At 46.7% G+C, this 14,874-nt stretch overlaps 1 protein-coding gene across 2 annotated transcripts in view; it reads left to right on the plus strand.

The window, feature by feature from the left end:
• The window catches only part of LYST (lysosomal trafficking regulator), a 277,679-nt gene that overhangs the window by 13,691 nt on the left and 249,114 nt on the right, over nucleotides 1-14,874 (plus strand). For both annotated transcript variants that reach the window (XM_079899834.1, XM_079899833.1), the window contains exon 3: nucleotides 2,807-3,689. The gene's annotated coding sequence lies outside the window, so the exon portion shown is untranslated. The remainder of the gene's footprint in view (nucleotides 1-2,806; nucleotides 3,690-14,874) is intronic.

The raw sequence follows: 14,874 nt of genomic DNA on the forward strand, positions 1-14,874 counted from the left end.
GCAAAGGTTTCATTTTAAAGGGCTGGAATTGAAGTGGTTGCAGATGCGGGACTGTGCTGGTTTTAGGGCCCCTGGGCCAGGCAGAGGACCCTACCAGCTGTGTCAGTGTCCTGGGGCTGCCAGAGCAGAGCACACAGAATGGCTGGTTTAAACAACGGACATTTATTGTCTCGCGGTTCTGGAGTCTAGAAGTCTGAGATGGAGGGGTGTGGGCAGGGCTGGTCCCTCCTGAGGGCTTTGGGGAAGAGTCCATTCCAGGCCTCCCTCTCTGGCTTGTAGACGGCCGTCTCCACATCCACATGGCATTCTTTCTGTGTGTGTGTCCACATTCCCCCTTTTTATAAGGACACCAGTCAGACTGGATTAGGATCCACCCTAATGACCTCATTTTGACTTGATGGCCTCTATGAAGACCGTACCTTCAAATAAGGTCCCATTCTGAGGTACTGAGGGTTAAGACTTCAACAGACGATTTTAGGGGGACACAATTCAGCCCTTAACACCAGAGCATCCAACAGCTACGGAGGAGGTTCTTACAGTAATGAATTTCCAGGTCCCCAGTGTCCTGGGAGATGCAGAGGACACAGAGGTGCTTCAGTCTCCTCAGGACAATGGCTACCAGCGCAGGTGCTCAAGGGAAGCTGGGTCAGCAGTGCCCAGAGCGGATGGGCTCAGAAAGCCCTTGGCTCTCCGCCGAGCTTGCTCTGTCTGCTGCCCCCTGGCTCTCCCTTCTCCTCTCCTACAGCTGCTGCTGTGGCTCCCACTCGGTTGCTTTCCCCATCATTTCTGTCTTATTCCCTTGGGCCAGCTGTCCCCCACCCCTGCTCTGATCAGAATGGCTGGGGTCGGGAACGAAATATGGCAGCTCTGGGCACCGAGGCCATGACAGGCGGCTGGCTGGACGATCTGCTGGCGTGGCCGTGTCCCTGACAGCTCTCTGAAGCTTGTCCCGGTGGCAGCGCTGGGGAGTCCGGTAATCGGTGTGACCACTGTAAGTGAGTCGTTGGAAGTAGTTAACGGAGTTGTACGTGGGTGGGACTTGTTGGAGCATTTGAATGCACGGATTTAATTCTTTACGTGAGTGAAATAGGTGCAAGTGTCACTCTCTGGACCCACACCTGCCACCCAAGGGCATTGTAAGAGAGGCCACTTTGCCTTTGTAGGGCCGGGAGCAGGTCTCTAAGGAGACCTCTGTCCCTGCCTCTGCAGTGGGTGCTGACTATGCAAACCCGGAGGGAACGGCCCGCCCAGTCCTGCCAAGGGCCGGTTTGCGGATGCAGGGTGGAGGCTGGACCCCTGCCGTGAGCGCTATTGGCCGCTGTGCCGGTAGCGTGGGTGTCACTAAATGGAAAACACATGGGCCACAGGTCTAGGCAGAATCCGACTTGTGCATCCACCGTGTTGCCGGCAGCCTCCTGGACCACATCCAATCTTCACCCAACAGAGCTAGAGAGTCAATGCAACAGGAGACCTAAAAGCAAGCCTGGGGAGACCTTGGGAGTTGAGAACTTTCTTCTGGTGACTGGACCTAGTGAGGGAACAGCGTGTTGTTCACCGAGGGGGTTATTTTTCTTGGCAGAGACTGTGGCCCTGCGTGTAAACAGGTGGGCCTGCCTGTCTGCACCTGAGGCTTTCTGCCCAGAGGTAGGTCGACTTATGTTATTTTAGGACAAATAATTCTATTTAGGGAATATAAATATTTTATACCTCACCTTATTCCAAAAAGGATTTGAGACAGCTGCCCTTATCTTAAGGGAAATTGGTATTTTGTATGGTGTGAGTTCTGGGTTCTGGAATTCACTGAAAGACTTTGTAACAATTTTCATATTGGGTTCCCTTGATCCTGACCTGAAAGGGAAAGTGGAAAATGAAACAAAATAGGCTTGAACAAAACAGACTGTCTCAGGGAGGACTCTGGGGTATCTGAGGACTTGGGGAGGAAGGGGCCACCTTGGGCCTCGCTCACCAGCAGCCCTGTGGCTCTGCAGGGAAGGTCAGATCATTGACTTGCCCCCTTCAAAGGCCAGAAGCTGCCCTCCGGTTTAAGTCCGTATTTTAGCAGTTTTCACCTGGGTTTTGCGATCATCCCAGCTCTGAGCTTAGTCCTTTAATATTTTGATTTCCTGAGCTTTACCTGCTGCTGATAAACTCCAGTGTTAAACTGAGGAATAATTCCTCTTTTGAAAAGCTAGAAGTTGCTGGTCACTCATTTAGTTTTTAAAGAATTTACTTTCTCATCCAGAGTTTCAGCAGAGATGAAACTGACCTCTTGCCCTGGGGCAGTGTATCACCAGCTCATTATAACAAGTCCTTAGAAAATGTAAGGGATTTAGGAATTTTAGCAGGGGTTTTATTAGTGATTAGACTCCCTTTACTGTATTATTTTCTTCATTTACTGCTCAAAGACCCACCCAGTGCTTGTATATTATTACTGACAAAACTTCAGAGCTATTTTAAAAAATTTTTATTGAGATATAATTGACATATAACATTGTATTGGTTTCAGATGCACAACATGATGATTCAGTGTTTGCATATATTGCGAAACGCTCACCACAGTAAGTCTAGTTAACATCTGTCGCCACACCTTGTTACAAATTTTGTTTCCTCTTGTGAAGAGGACTTTTAAGGTCTACTTGGCAACTTTCAAATACACATTACAGTATTATTAACTGTAGTCACTATGCCGTATGTTACAGTCCCAGGACTTATTTATCTTATAACTGGCAGTTTCTACCTTTTGACCCCCTTCACCCCTTCATAGTAAAGGTACTGTCACAATAAAATGTGTTGTTTGCTTCACAAGGATATAAGAAGGTATCTGCCTGGCTGTGCTGAGTGGGAGGAACCCAACACCTGTGATCTTACTCGCTCGCTCTGCACGGAGCCTCGGTGGGAACCTCAGCTGGCATCAATCACCCCTAATCCAGGAACACAACACGAGCAGGAGGGTTGCTCACGAGGCTGGATCACACAGGCCATGCAGATTCCAGGACCGAGTACACCCATCGCAGGGGCCATTTTTCTTCTCCAGGATTGAATTCCAGTGAAGCAGTTTGTCCAGGAACCGTGCTCGTCATTTATAACCGGGGATTTCTGGCAGGGTAAAAGGAACACAGACCTGGAGCCACAAGACGCAAGCTGGAGCCCTGGCTTGCCCTCTTGGTGGCCGTGTCGCTCCATCTCTCCGAGCCTCAGTCTCCTCCTGACAGGCCCTGAGGGACCTGCCCATGGTGGCATGACGGCTTGCGGTGTGTCCACTTGTCACACACGAGGTTAATGCTGCAAAGGAGCTGCTCGGCTTCGTGTGCAGTGCCCGTCGGTCTGGGAGGTGCTCTCTGTAGCCCTTTCCAGGTCCTAGAAGGCAGCAGTGGCCCACCTAGTCCAAGTTCCGGACCGTCCAAGAAGACTACAGTGGCTGCAGGGAAACAGACGAGGCAGGCCCATTCAGCTGAGGGCTGGGCCTCGGTTCCTGCAATTACCTGGGTTCACCAGATGATTCATCCAGACGGAGGTGCCAAGCCCAGGGGAAGGGAAGGAGTTGCGGGTAGCAGGACTTGGTCTTAACCTGGACTTAGAAGGCGTGGGGCCCCCAGCCTGGTCACGTTGCAAGAACATCTTGTGCAAGACACCCTGGCTGTAGGATTATGCAGAATGTTTCCCTGAATGAAAAGCTTCGTCCACAAACCGTAAGTGAGACCAAACCTAGCGTCACTTAGGGTGAAAGTCCAGCCCACAAAACCCCCCTCGGTGCACCTCTAGATCCTGCCAGATTAGCCCTGCCCACAAGGCAACCCGACGGCCGGGCCTGAGTCCAGAGTCAGCAAAGTTCACAGGCGTGGGACCATCTCTGGTCTCATCAGTGACCTTCTGTACTCAACACAAATGATATTTTTGTAAGCAGACCTCAAGCATGATCAGCTCTCAGGCCCAACTTCCAACTTGTGATTCTTTTCCTTTAGCCTCGGCTCACTTTTTTTTGTTTTTTGTTTTTCTCTAACATCTTTATTGGAGTATAATTGCTTTACAATGGTGTGTTAGTTTCTGCTTTATAACAAAGTGAATCAGCTATACATATACGTATGTTCCCATATTCCTTCCCTCTTGCATCTCCCTCCCTCCCACCCGCCCTATCCCACCCCTCTAGGTGGTCACAGAGCACCGAGCTGATCTCCCTGTGCTATGCAGCTGCTTCCCACTAGCTATCTATTTTACATTTGGTAGTATATATAAGTCCATGCCACTCTCTCACTTTGTCCCAGCTTACCCTTCCCCCTCCCCGTGTCCTCAAGTCCATTCTCTAGTAGGTCTGAGTCTTTATTCCCATCCTGCCCCTAGGTTTTTCATGACTTTTTTTTTTTTTTTTAGATTCCATATATATGTGTTAGCATACGGTATTTGTTTTTCTCTTTCTGACTTACTTCCCTTTGTATGACAGATGCTAGGTCCATCCACCTCACTACAAATAGCCCAATTTCATTTCCTTTTATGGCTGAGTAATATTCCATTGTATATATGTGCCACATCTTTATCCATTCATCTATTGATGGACACTTAGGTTGCTTCCATGTCCTGGCTATCGTAAATAGTGCTGCAATGAACATTGTCGTACATGACTCTTTTTGAATTATGGTTTTCTCAGGGTGTATGCCCAGTAGTGGGATTGCTGGGTCGTATGGTCGTTCTATTTTTAGTTTTTTAAGGAACCTCCAACTGTTCTCCATAGTGGCTGTATCAATTTACATTCCCACCAACTCTGCAAGAGGGTTCCCTTTTCTCCACACCCTCTCCAGCATTTATTGTTTGTAGATTTTTTGATGATAGCTATTCTGACTGGTGTGAGGTGATACCTCATTGTAGTTTTGATTTGCATTTCTCTAATGCTTAGTGATGTTGAGAATCCTTTCATGTGTTTGTTGGCAATCTGTATATCTTCTTTGGAGATATGTCTGTTTAGGGCTTCTGCCCATTTTTGGATTGGGTAGTTTGTTTTTATGATATTGAGCTGCATGAGCTGCTTGTAAATTTTGGACATTAATCCTTTGTCAGTTGCTTCATTTGCAAATATTTTCTCCCATTCTGAGGGTTGTCTTTTGGTCTTGTTTATGGTTTCCTTTGCTGTGCAAAAGCTTTGAAGTTTCCTTAGGTCCCATTTGTTTATTTTTGTTTTTATTTCCATTTCTCTAGGAGGTGGGTCAAAAAGGATCTTGCTGTGATTTATGTCCTAGAGTGTTCTGCCTATGTTTTCCTCTAAGAGTTTTATAGCGTCTGGCCTTACATTTAGGTTTTTAATCCATTTTGAGTTTATTTTTGTGTATAGTATTAGGGAGTGTTCTAATTTCTTTCTTTTACATGTAGCTGTCCAGTTTTCCCAGCACCACTTATTGAAGAGGCTGTCTTTTCTCCATTGTATATTCTTGCCTCCTTTATCAAAAATAATGTGACCATATGTGTGTGGGTTTATCTCTGGGCTTTCTATTCTGTTCCATTGATCTATATTTCTGTTTTTGTGCCAGTACCATACTGTCTTGACTACTGTAGCTTTGTAGTATAGTCTGAAGTCAGGGAGCCTGATTTCTCCAGCTCCATTTTTCTTTCTCAAGATTGCTTTGGCTATTCAGGGTCTTTTGTGTTTCCATACAAATTGTGAAATTTTTTGTTCTAGTTCTGTGAAAAATGCCATTGGTAGTTTGATTGGGACTGCATTGAATCTGTAGATTGCTTTGGGTAGTAAAGTCATTTTCACAATGTTGATTCTTCCAATCCAAGAATGTGGTATATCTCTCCCTCTATTTGTATCATGTTTAATTTCTTTCATCAGTGTCTTATAGTTTTCTGCATACAGGTCTTTTGTCTCCTTAGGTAGGTTTATTCCTAGGTGTTTTATTCTTTTTGTTGCAATGGTAAATGGGAGTATTTCCTTAATTTCTCTTTCAGATTTTTTCATCATTAATGTATAGGAATGCAAGAGATTACTGTGCATTAATTTTGTATCCTGCTACTTTACCAAATTCATTGATTAGCTCTAGGAGTTTTCTGGTGGCATCTTTACGATTCTCTATGTATAGTGTCATGTCATCTGTAAACAGTGACAGCTTTACTTCTTCTTTTCCGACTTGGATTCCGTTTATTTCTTTTTCTTCTCTAATTGCTGTGGCTAAAAATTCCAAAACTATGTTGAATAATAGTGGTGAGAGTGGACAACCTTGTCTTGTTCCTGACTTTAGAGGAAATGCTTTTAAATTTTCACCACTGAGAACGATGTTGGCTGTGAGTTTGTCATATAGGGCCTTTATTATGTTGAGGTAAGTTCCTTCTATGCCTACTTTCTGGAGGGTTTTTATCATAAATGGGTGTTGAATTTTGTCAAAAGCTTTTTCTGCGTCTATTGAGATGATCATATGGTTTTCTCCTTCAATTTCTTTTTTTTTTTTTTTTTTGCGGTACGTGGGCCTCTCACTGTTGTGGCCTCTCCCGTTGCAGAGCACAGGCTCCGGACGCGCAGGCTCAGCGGCCATAGCTCACGGGCCCAGACGCTCCGTGGCATGTGGTATCTTCCCAGACCGGGGCACGAACCTGTATCCCTTATATCGGCAGGTGGACTCTCAACCACTGTGCCACCACGGAAGCCCTGTCCTTCAATTTCTTAACATGGTGTATCACACTGATTGTTTTGCATATACTGAAGAATCCTTGCATTCCTGGAATAAGCCCCACTTGAACATGGTGTATGATCCTTTTAATGTGCTGTTGGATTCTGTTTGCTAGTGAGGATTTTTGCATCTATGTTCATCAGTGATATTGGACTGCAGTTTTCTTTCTTTGTGACATCTTTGTCTGGTTTTGGTATCAGGGTGATGGTGGCCTCATAGAATGAGTTTGGGAGTGTTCCTCCCTCTGCTATATTTGGAAGAGTTTGAGAAGGATAGGTGTTAGCTCTTCTCTAAATGTTTGATAGAATTCTCCTGTGAAGCCATCTGGTCCTAGGCTTTTGTTTGTTGGAAGATTTTTAATCACAGTCTGAATTTCAGTACTTGTGACTGGTCTGTTTATATCTTCTATTTCTTCCTGGTTCAGTCTCAGAAGGTTGTGATTTTCTAAGAATTTGTCCATTTCTTCCAGATTGTCCATTTTATTGGCATAGAGTTGCTTGTAGTAATCTCTCATGATCCTTTTTACTTCTGCACTGTCAGTTGTTACTTCTCCTTTTTCATTTCTAATTCTATTGGTTTTGAGTCTTCTCCCTTTTTTTCTTGATGAGTCTGGCTAATGGTTTATGAATTTTGTTTATCTTCTCAAAGAACCAGATTTTAGTCTTACTGATATTTGCTATAATTTCCTTCATTTGTTTTTCATTTATTTTCCGATCTGATTTTTATGATTTCTTTCCTTTGACTAACTTTGGGTTTTTTTCTTCTTCTTTCCCTAATTGCTTTAGGTGTGAGGTTAGGTTGTTTACTTGAGATGTTTCTTGTTTCTTGAAGTAGGATTGTCTTGCTATAAACTTCCCTATTAGAACTGCTTTTGCTACATCCCATAGGTTTTGGGTCATCGTGTTTTCATTGTCATTTGTTTCTATGTATTTTTTGATTTCCTCTTTGATTTCTTCAGTAATCTCTTGGTTATTAAGTAGTATATTGTTTAGCCTCCATGCGTTTGTATGTTTTACAGATTTTTCCATGTAATTGATATCTAGTATCATAGCCTTGTGGTCGGAAAGGATACTTGATATGATTTCAATTTTCTGAAATTTACCAAGGCTTGATTTGTGACCCAAGATATGATCTATCCTGGAGAGTGTTCCATGAGCACTTGAGAAGAAAGTGCATTCTGTTGTTTTTGGATGGAATGTCCTATAAATATCAATTAAGTCCATCTTGTTTAATGTATCATTTAAAGCTTGTGTTTCCTTATTTATTTTCATTTTGGATGATCTGTCCATTGGTGAAAGTGGTGTGTTAAAGTCCCCGTCTATGATTGTGTTACTGTCGATTTCCCCTTTTATGGCGGTTAGCATTTGCCTTATGTATTGAAGTGCTCCTATGTTGTGTGCATAAATATTTACAATTGTTGTATCTTCTTCCTGGATCGATCCCTTGATCATTATGTAGTGTCCTTCTTTGTCTCTTGTAATAGTCTTTATTTTAAAGTCTATTTTGTCTGATATGAGAATTGCTACTCCAGCTTTCTTTTGATTTCCATTTGCATGGAATATCTTTTTCCATCCCCTCACTTTCAGTCTGTATGTGTCCCTAGGTCTGAAGTGGGTCTCTTGTGGAGTATATATACAGATCTTGTTTTTGTATCCATTCAGCGAGTTGGTGTCTTTTGGTGGGAGCATTTAATCCATTTACATTTAAGATAATTATCAATATGTATGTTCCTATTACCGTTTTCTTAATTGTTTGGGATTTGTTATTGTAGGTCTTTTCCTTCTCTTGTCCTGCCTAGAGAAGTTCCTTTAGCATTTGTTGTAAAGCTGGCTTGGTGGTGCTGAATTCTCTTAGCTTTTGCTTGTCTGTAAAGGTTTTAAGTTCTCTGTCGAATCTGAATGAGATCCTTGCTGGGTAGAGTAATCTTGGTTGTAGGTTTTTCCTTTTCATCACTTTAAGTATGTCCTGCCACTCTCTTCTGGCTTGCAGAGTTTCTGCTGAAAGATCAGCTGTTCATCTTATGGGGATTCCCTTGTATGTTGTTTTTCCCTTGCTGCTTTTAATTTTTTCTTTGTATTTAATTTTTAATAGTTTGATTAATATGTGTCTTGGCGTGTTTCTCCTTGGATTTATCCTGTATGGGACTCCCTGCACTTCCTGGACTTGACTGACTCTTTCCTTTCCCATATTAAGGAAGTTTTCAACTTTAATCTCTTCAAATATTTTCTCAGTCCCTTTCTTTTTCTCTTCTTCTTCTGGGAATCCTATAATTCTAATGTTGGTGTGTTTAATATTGTCCCAGAGGTCTCTGAGACTGTCTTCCATTCTTTTCATTCATTTTCCTTTATTCTTCTCTGCAGTAGTTATTTCCACTATTTTATCTTCCAGGTCACTTATCCAGTCTTCTGCCTCAGTTATTCTGCTATTGATCCCTTCTAGAAAATTCTGTTTCATATATTGTGCTGTTCATCATTGTTTGTTTGATCTTTAGTTCTTCTAGGTCCTTGTTAAACGTTTCTTGTATTTTCTCCATTTTATTTCCAAGATTTTGGATCATCTTTACTATCATTATTCTGAATTCTTTTTCAGGTAGACTGCCTATTTCCTCTTCACTTGTTAGGTCTGGTGGGTTTTTACCTTGCTCCTTCATCTGCTGTGTGTTTCTCTGTCTTCTCATTTTGTTTATCTTACTGTGTTTGGGGTCTCCTTTTTGCAGGCTACAGGTTCATAGTTCCCGTTGTTTTTGGTGTCTGTCCCCAGTGGCTAAGGTTGGTTTGGTGGGTTGTGTAGGCTTCCTGGTGGAGGGGACTGATGCTTGTGTTCTGGTGGATGAGGCTGGATGTTGTCTTTCTGGTGGGCAGGACCACGTCTGGTGGTGTGTTTTGGGGTGTCTGTGGCCTTATTATGATTTTAGGCAGCCTCTCTGCTAATGGGTGGGGTTGTGTTCCTGTCTTGGTAGTTGTTTGGCATAGGGTGTCCAGCACTGTAGCTTGCTGGTCATTGAGTGAAGCTGGGTTTTGGCGTTGAGATGAAGATCTCTGGGAGATTTTTGCCGTTTGATATTATGTGCAGCTGGGAGGTCTCTGGTGAACCAGTGTCCTGCAGTTGGCTCTCCCACCTCAGAGGCACAGCACTGACACCCGGCTGGAGCACCAAGACCCTGCCAGACACATGGCTGAGAAGAAAAGGGAGAAAAAAAGAAAGAAAGAAAGAAAGAAGAAAGAAAAAATAATAAAAAGAAATAAAGTTATAAAAAAATTTAAAAATTATTTAAAATAAAAATATTAAAAAGTAATTTTAAAAAAGAGAAAGAAAAAAGGGAGCAACAAAACCAAAAATTAATCCACCAATGATAACAAGAGCTAAAAACTATATTTAAAAAAAAAAGGGCAGACAGAACCCTAGGAAAAATGGTAAAAGCAATGCTATACAGACAAAATCACACAAATAAGCATACATATACAAACTCACAAAAAGAGAAAAAGGAAAAATATATATATATTTATATATTAAAAAAAAGGAAGAGAGTGAGCAATTCAGTAAAGAAATCTACCACTGATAATAAGATCTAAATAGTAAACTAAGATAAACATAAAACCAGAAACAAATTAGATGCAGAAAGCAAACCTCAAGTCTACAGTTGCTCCCAAAGTCCACCGCCTCAGTTTTGGGCTGATTCATTGTGTATTCAGGTGTTCCAGAGATGCAGGGTACATCAAGTTGATTGTGGAGCTTTAATCCGCTGCTCCTGAGGCTGCTGGGACAGATTTCCCTTTCTCTTCTTTGTTCGCACAGCTCCTGGGGTTCAGCTTTGGATTTGGACCCACCTCTGTGTGTAGGTCACCTGCAGGCGTCTGTTCTTCACTCAGACAGGACGGGGTTAAAGGAGCAGCTGATTCGGGGGCTCTGGCTCACTTAGTCCTGGGGGAGGGAGGGGTGCGGATGCAGGGCAAGCCTGCGGTGGCAGAGGCCAGCGAGACGTTGCACCAGCCTGAGGCACGCCGTGCGTTCTCCCAGGGAAGTTGTCCCTGGATCCCGGGACCCTGGCAGAGGCGGGCTGCACAGGCTCCGGGGAGGGGAGGTGTGGACAGTGACCTGTGCTCGCACACAGGCTTCTTGGTGGCTGTAGCAGCAGTCTTAGTGTTTCATGTCCATCTCTTGTGTCTGCGCTGATAGCCGCAGCTCGCACCCGTCTCTAGAGCTCATTTAGGTGGTGCTCTGAATCCCCTCTCCTCGCGCATCCCGAAACAATGGTCTGTTGCCTCTTCGGCAGGTCCAGACTTTCCCGGACTCCCTCCCAGCTAGCTGGGGTGCACTAGCCCCCTTCAGGCTGTGTACACGCTGCCAACCCCGGTCCTCTCCCTGGGATCCGACCTCCGAAGGCAGAGCCTCAGCTCCCAGCCCCGCCCGCCCCGGCGGGTGAGCCGACAAGCCTCTCGGGCTGGTGAGTGCCGGTCGGCACGGATCCTCTGTGTGGGAATCTCTCAGCTTTGCCCTCCGCACCCCTGTGGCTGCGCTCTCCTCCGCGGCTCCGAAGCTTTCCGCCTCTGCCACCTGCAGTCTCCGCCCGCGAAGGGGCTTCCTAGTGTATGGAAACCTTTCCTCCTTCACGGCTCCTTCCCACTGGTGCAGGTCCCGTCCCTATTCTTTTGTCTCTGTTTATTCTTCTTTCTTTTGCCCTACCCGGGTACGTGGGGAGTTTCTTGCCTTTTGGGAGGTCTGAGGTCTTCTGCCAGCTTTCAGTAGGTGTTCTGTAGGAGTTGTTCCACGTGTAGATGTATTTCTGATGTATCTGTGGGGAGGAAGGTGATTTCCGCGTCTTATTCTTCTGCCATCTTGAAGGTCTCCCCCTTGCTTTGTTTTAATATTTATTTATTTGGTTGAGCCGGGTCTTAGTTGCAGCAGGTGGGCTCCTTAGTTGTGGCTTGAAGACTCCTTAGTTGTGGCATGTGAACTCTTAGTTGCAGCATGCATGTGGGATCTCGTCCCCTGAAGCGATCATGCCCAGGCCCCCTGCGTTGGGAGCGCAGAGTCTTAACTGCGGCTCCCCCAGGGAAGCCTCTGGGTTTTGCTTTTACTGGCCTCAGCTGTGCAGCAGTCCGTTCCCACCCGCTCTGTCCCTCTGTGCTTTCCTCCTGCTCCACACCAGCCTCCCCTGCCCGGCTGCCCTGTCCTGCTTCCTGACTCTCTGCTCCCCTTGGCGTCTCCACCAGCCCCAGAGTGTGAGGACATGTGTGTGCGTGTACACACGTGTATACAAAGCTGTGCTGATGTAAACTCTGGTAGATAGAACAAGAATCCATTCATTCAGTCAACAAATACTGACTCGGCACTTCCTATATGTAAAAACTAAGCATAGAGCAGTGCAGACAGACAAGACGTCTGTCCTCCTCGTGGGGCGCAGCCCGGCCATGCACTGCTCAGGCGACCAGGGTGATGGTGCTAGGGGACCAGGCAGGGCGGCCTCGGGGCAGCTGGGCTTCCCTGCTCACACCGGTCCCTTGGAGGGCCCTGCTTCTGCTCAGTGCCCACGTGCCCCAGGCCTCACCTATGGAAACACTAGGGAAACCTTGTTTCTCCCACAGGCTTTTGCACTGTGTGAGCATCAAGGCCTTGGAAATCTCAGCATTGCCTGCAGGAGGTTTTTCTGTTGGGGGAAGTTGTGCGGGGAGAGGCTGTGTTTTCTCAGGCCATCACAGGTCTTGAACTTAGGCCTGGCCTCTTTCCTTCACGAGCCAAGCTGGTTCCAACAATGGTGTCAAACCGTGGAACGGTTGTGATGCCCCGCCAGCCACTAGCGTGGAAAGAGAAGGAAGGCAGGGCTCAGTGTTGGACAGGGGATGGGAGGTGGGGGAGAGCCCCAAGGTACCGTAACAGGTAGGGCGGTGAGGGAGGCTGGCAACGTTGGTTAAGGTGGGAAGAGCAGGTCATAGGTCATAGGACCCCCAGAAAGTGAGTGACCTGCACTGAGAACTGACAGCAGGCCAGGTACTTGTCACTGTGGTAGCCCAGGTGGAGTAGTGGGGACCACACAGTGAGGGAGCCCTGGTGCAAATCCTCCTCCGGCTCACCTCCAGCTGTGTGTCCCTTGGTTAGTTACTTAACCTCTCTGGCCCTCCTTTCACTCATCTGGAAAATATGTTTAATGACACCTATTTTAGAGGGTTGTTGTAGAGTTAATGTTTGCACAGGGCTGGGCACACTGAAGGCGCTTCATAAATACTACCCATCATAATGACCACACTTAATGCTTAGTCTGGGAGGTTTATTCCCTAGCAGGAATTTTAGAGATTGCCCAGTTCAGTGGTCCTCAAACCTTAGCCTGCACCAGAACTGCCCAAAGGACGTGTTAAAATTCAGACTTCTGGGCTCCACCCACCCGAAGGCTCTGATGAGTAGGTCTGGGTGGGTCCTGAGAGTGTGCGTTCCTAGCAAGTTCCCAGTGGTCCTGATGTTGCTGGTCTGGGGGCCACGCTTTCAGAACTGCTGTGCTAGCGTAAACGCTGATTTTGGAGATGAGAATCCTGAGGTTCTGAATGTGTGCTCCTTGCCCGTGCTCATCGGAGTCTAGGCCTCCCAGCTCCTGGTGCAGGCCAAGGACAGGACAGGAGAGCACGTTGCCAGGCCCCAGGGAGGGTCAGTACGCAGGAAGTCAGAGTCCAGGCAAAGGGCCCGGGATGAGAGGAGTGAGCTTGATGGAGAGCAAAGCCCGCTATTCGAGGAGGGGAACCGGCCTCCGTGTGGGCCTGAGCCACGCAGCCTGAGTCTCTGGCCTCAGGCAGTGCATGTGAGTGTGTGAAGGGAGCGGAGTTGTGTAGATGGTGTGGGGTTGGGAGGTGAGGATTCGTGAGTGTGTCTGTGCAGATGGTGGGTAAGTGTGCGGGTCTGCGTGAGCGATTTTTGTATGAGAGAGTGTGTGTGTGTGTGTGTGTGTGAATTTGTGGGAACCGTGTGGTAGTCTGCTCAGGCTGTGATAACACAGCACCACAGACTGAGCAGCTTAAACAGCCAACATCTGTTGTCTCACAGATTTGGAGGCTGGAAGTTTGAGATCAAGGTGTCACAGGGTTGGCTTCTCCTGAGGCCTCTCTCCTTGGCTTGTAGACGGCCGTTTTCCTGCTGTGTCCACATGGTTTCCCTCTGTCTGTCTGTGTAATGACACCAGTCATACTGGATTAGGGCCCAGCCTAATGACCTCATTTTACCTAAATCATCTCTTTAAAGGCCCTGTCTCCAAATACAGTCACATTCTGACGTTCTGGGGGTGAGGACTTCAACACATGAGTATCGGGGGACTCAGCTCAGCCCGCAACAGTGTGTGTGTGTGTGTGTCCGTCCACATGCATACAGAAAGCCCACAGTTCTGGAGGACACCCTGCTCAGCCACCCTCCCTGTAAGAGTGCTGGTGAATGAGAAGTGTGACTTTCTTTCCTGCCTCATCCTAGGTTTGTGAGTTTATGGGGAGGCCAAGGTGCCCCCCACCCCATCACAGGGGAACATGGTTCTTTAGGTCTCAGGACTGGAGATGAATTCCTCCTCAGTTGGTGTAGCGTTTCGCCTCCACCCAAGCAATCCCTTCCTCTGAGCCCCGTGCAGCGGCAACTTGGCCTTCCCGAGCCTACCCTCCCAGACGTTCCCTGCAGCAGAAGTTTGGGAAAGGTGGTTTCCCACCCAGGACGAGGGCCCCTCTGGCTCAACCCCACTCCCTGGAGCTCCCCTCACACAGTGTCATCTTTTGTCTCCCTGAGGCTAGAGTCCCTGTTTTCTTTAAAGCTAGAAAAGACATTTTGGAGACGCTCTGTAGTTGGTCAACGTCGTTGTTTCAGAGGGAGAGGACTGTGGGCTTGAAGGGGGATGAGGCAAGAGTTCATTTCAGGCCTTACAGAAGGCATGTTTTCCACTTGGGATGGATTGTTACCTAATAGGCTGTCCTTTATAGAAACAGAACAGAGGCCTGCTGACACAATCTCAACTGTGGGTTTTCTCGGGGCAGCTGGACAATTGTTTCTGCAGCTCACACAAAAGAAGGGGCCTGGGTGCACCTGGACTCCTTGTTGGGAGCTGGATAAGTCCTGAATAACAAGCCACTGATCCAGGGTCTCGAGGGAGTAGTGGGGCTGCAGGCAGTCAACCACCCCCCCACACCCGGCACTGAGCGCAGGGCCCAGCCGGGGGCCCGCTCTGCAGTCGGCACTTGTGTTTGTTGACTAAATGACTGAT

Source organism: Stenella coeruleoalba (genome assembly GCF_951394435.1).
Source record: "Stenella coeruleoalba genome assembly, chromosome: 16".
In the NCBI taxonomy this organism is placed as follows: Eukaryota; Metazoa; Chordata; class Mammalia; order Artiodactyla; family Delphinidae; genus Stenella; species Stenella coeruleoalba.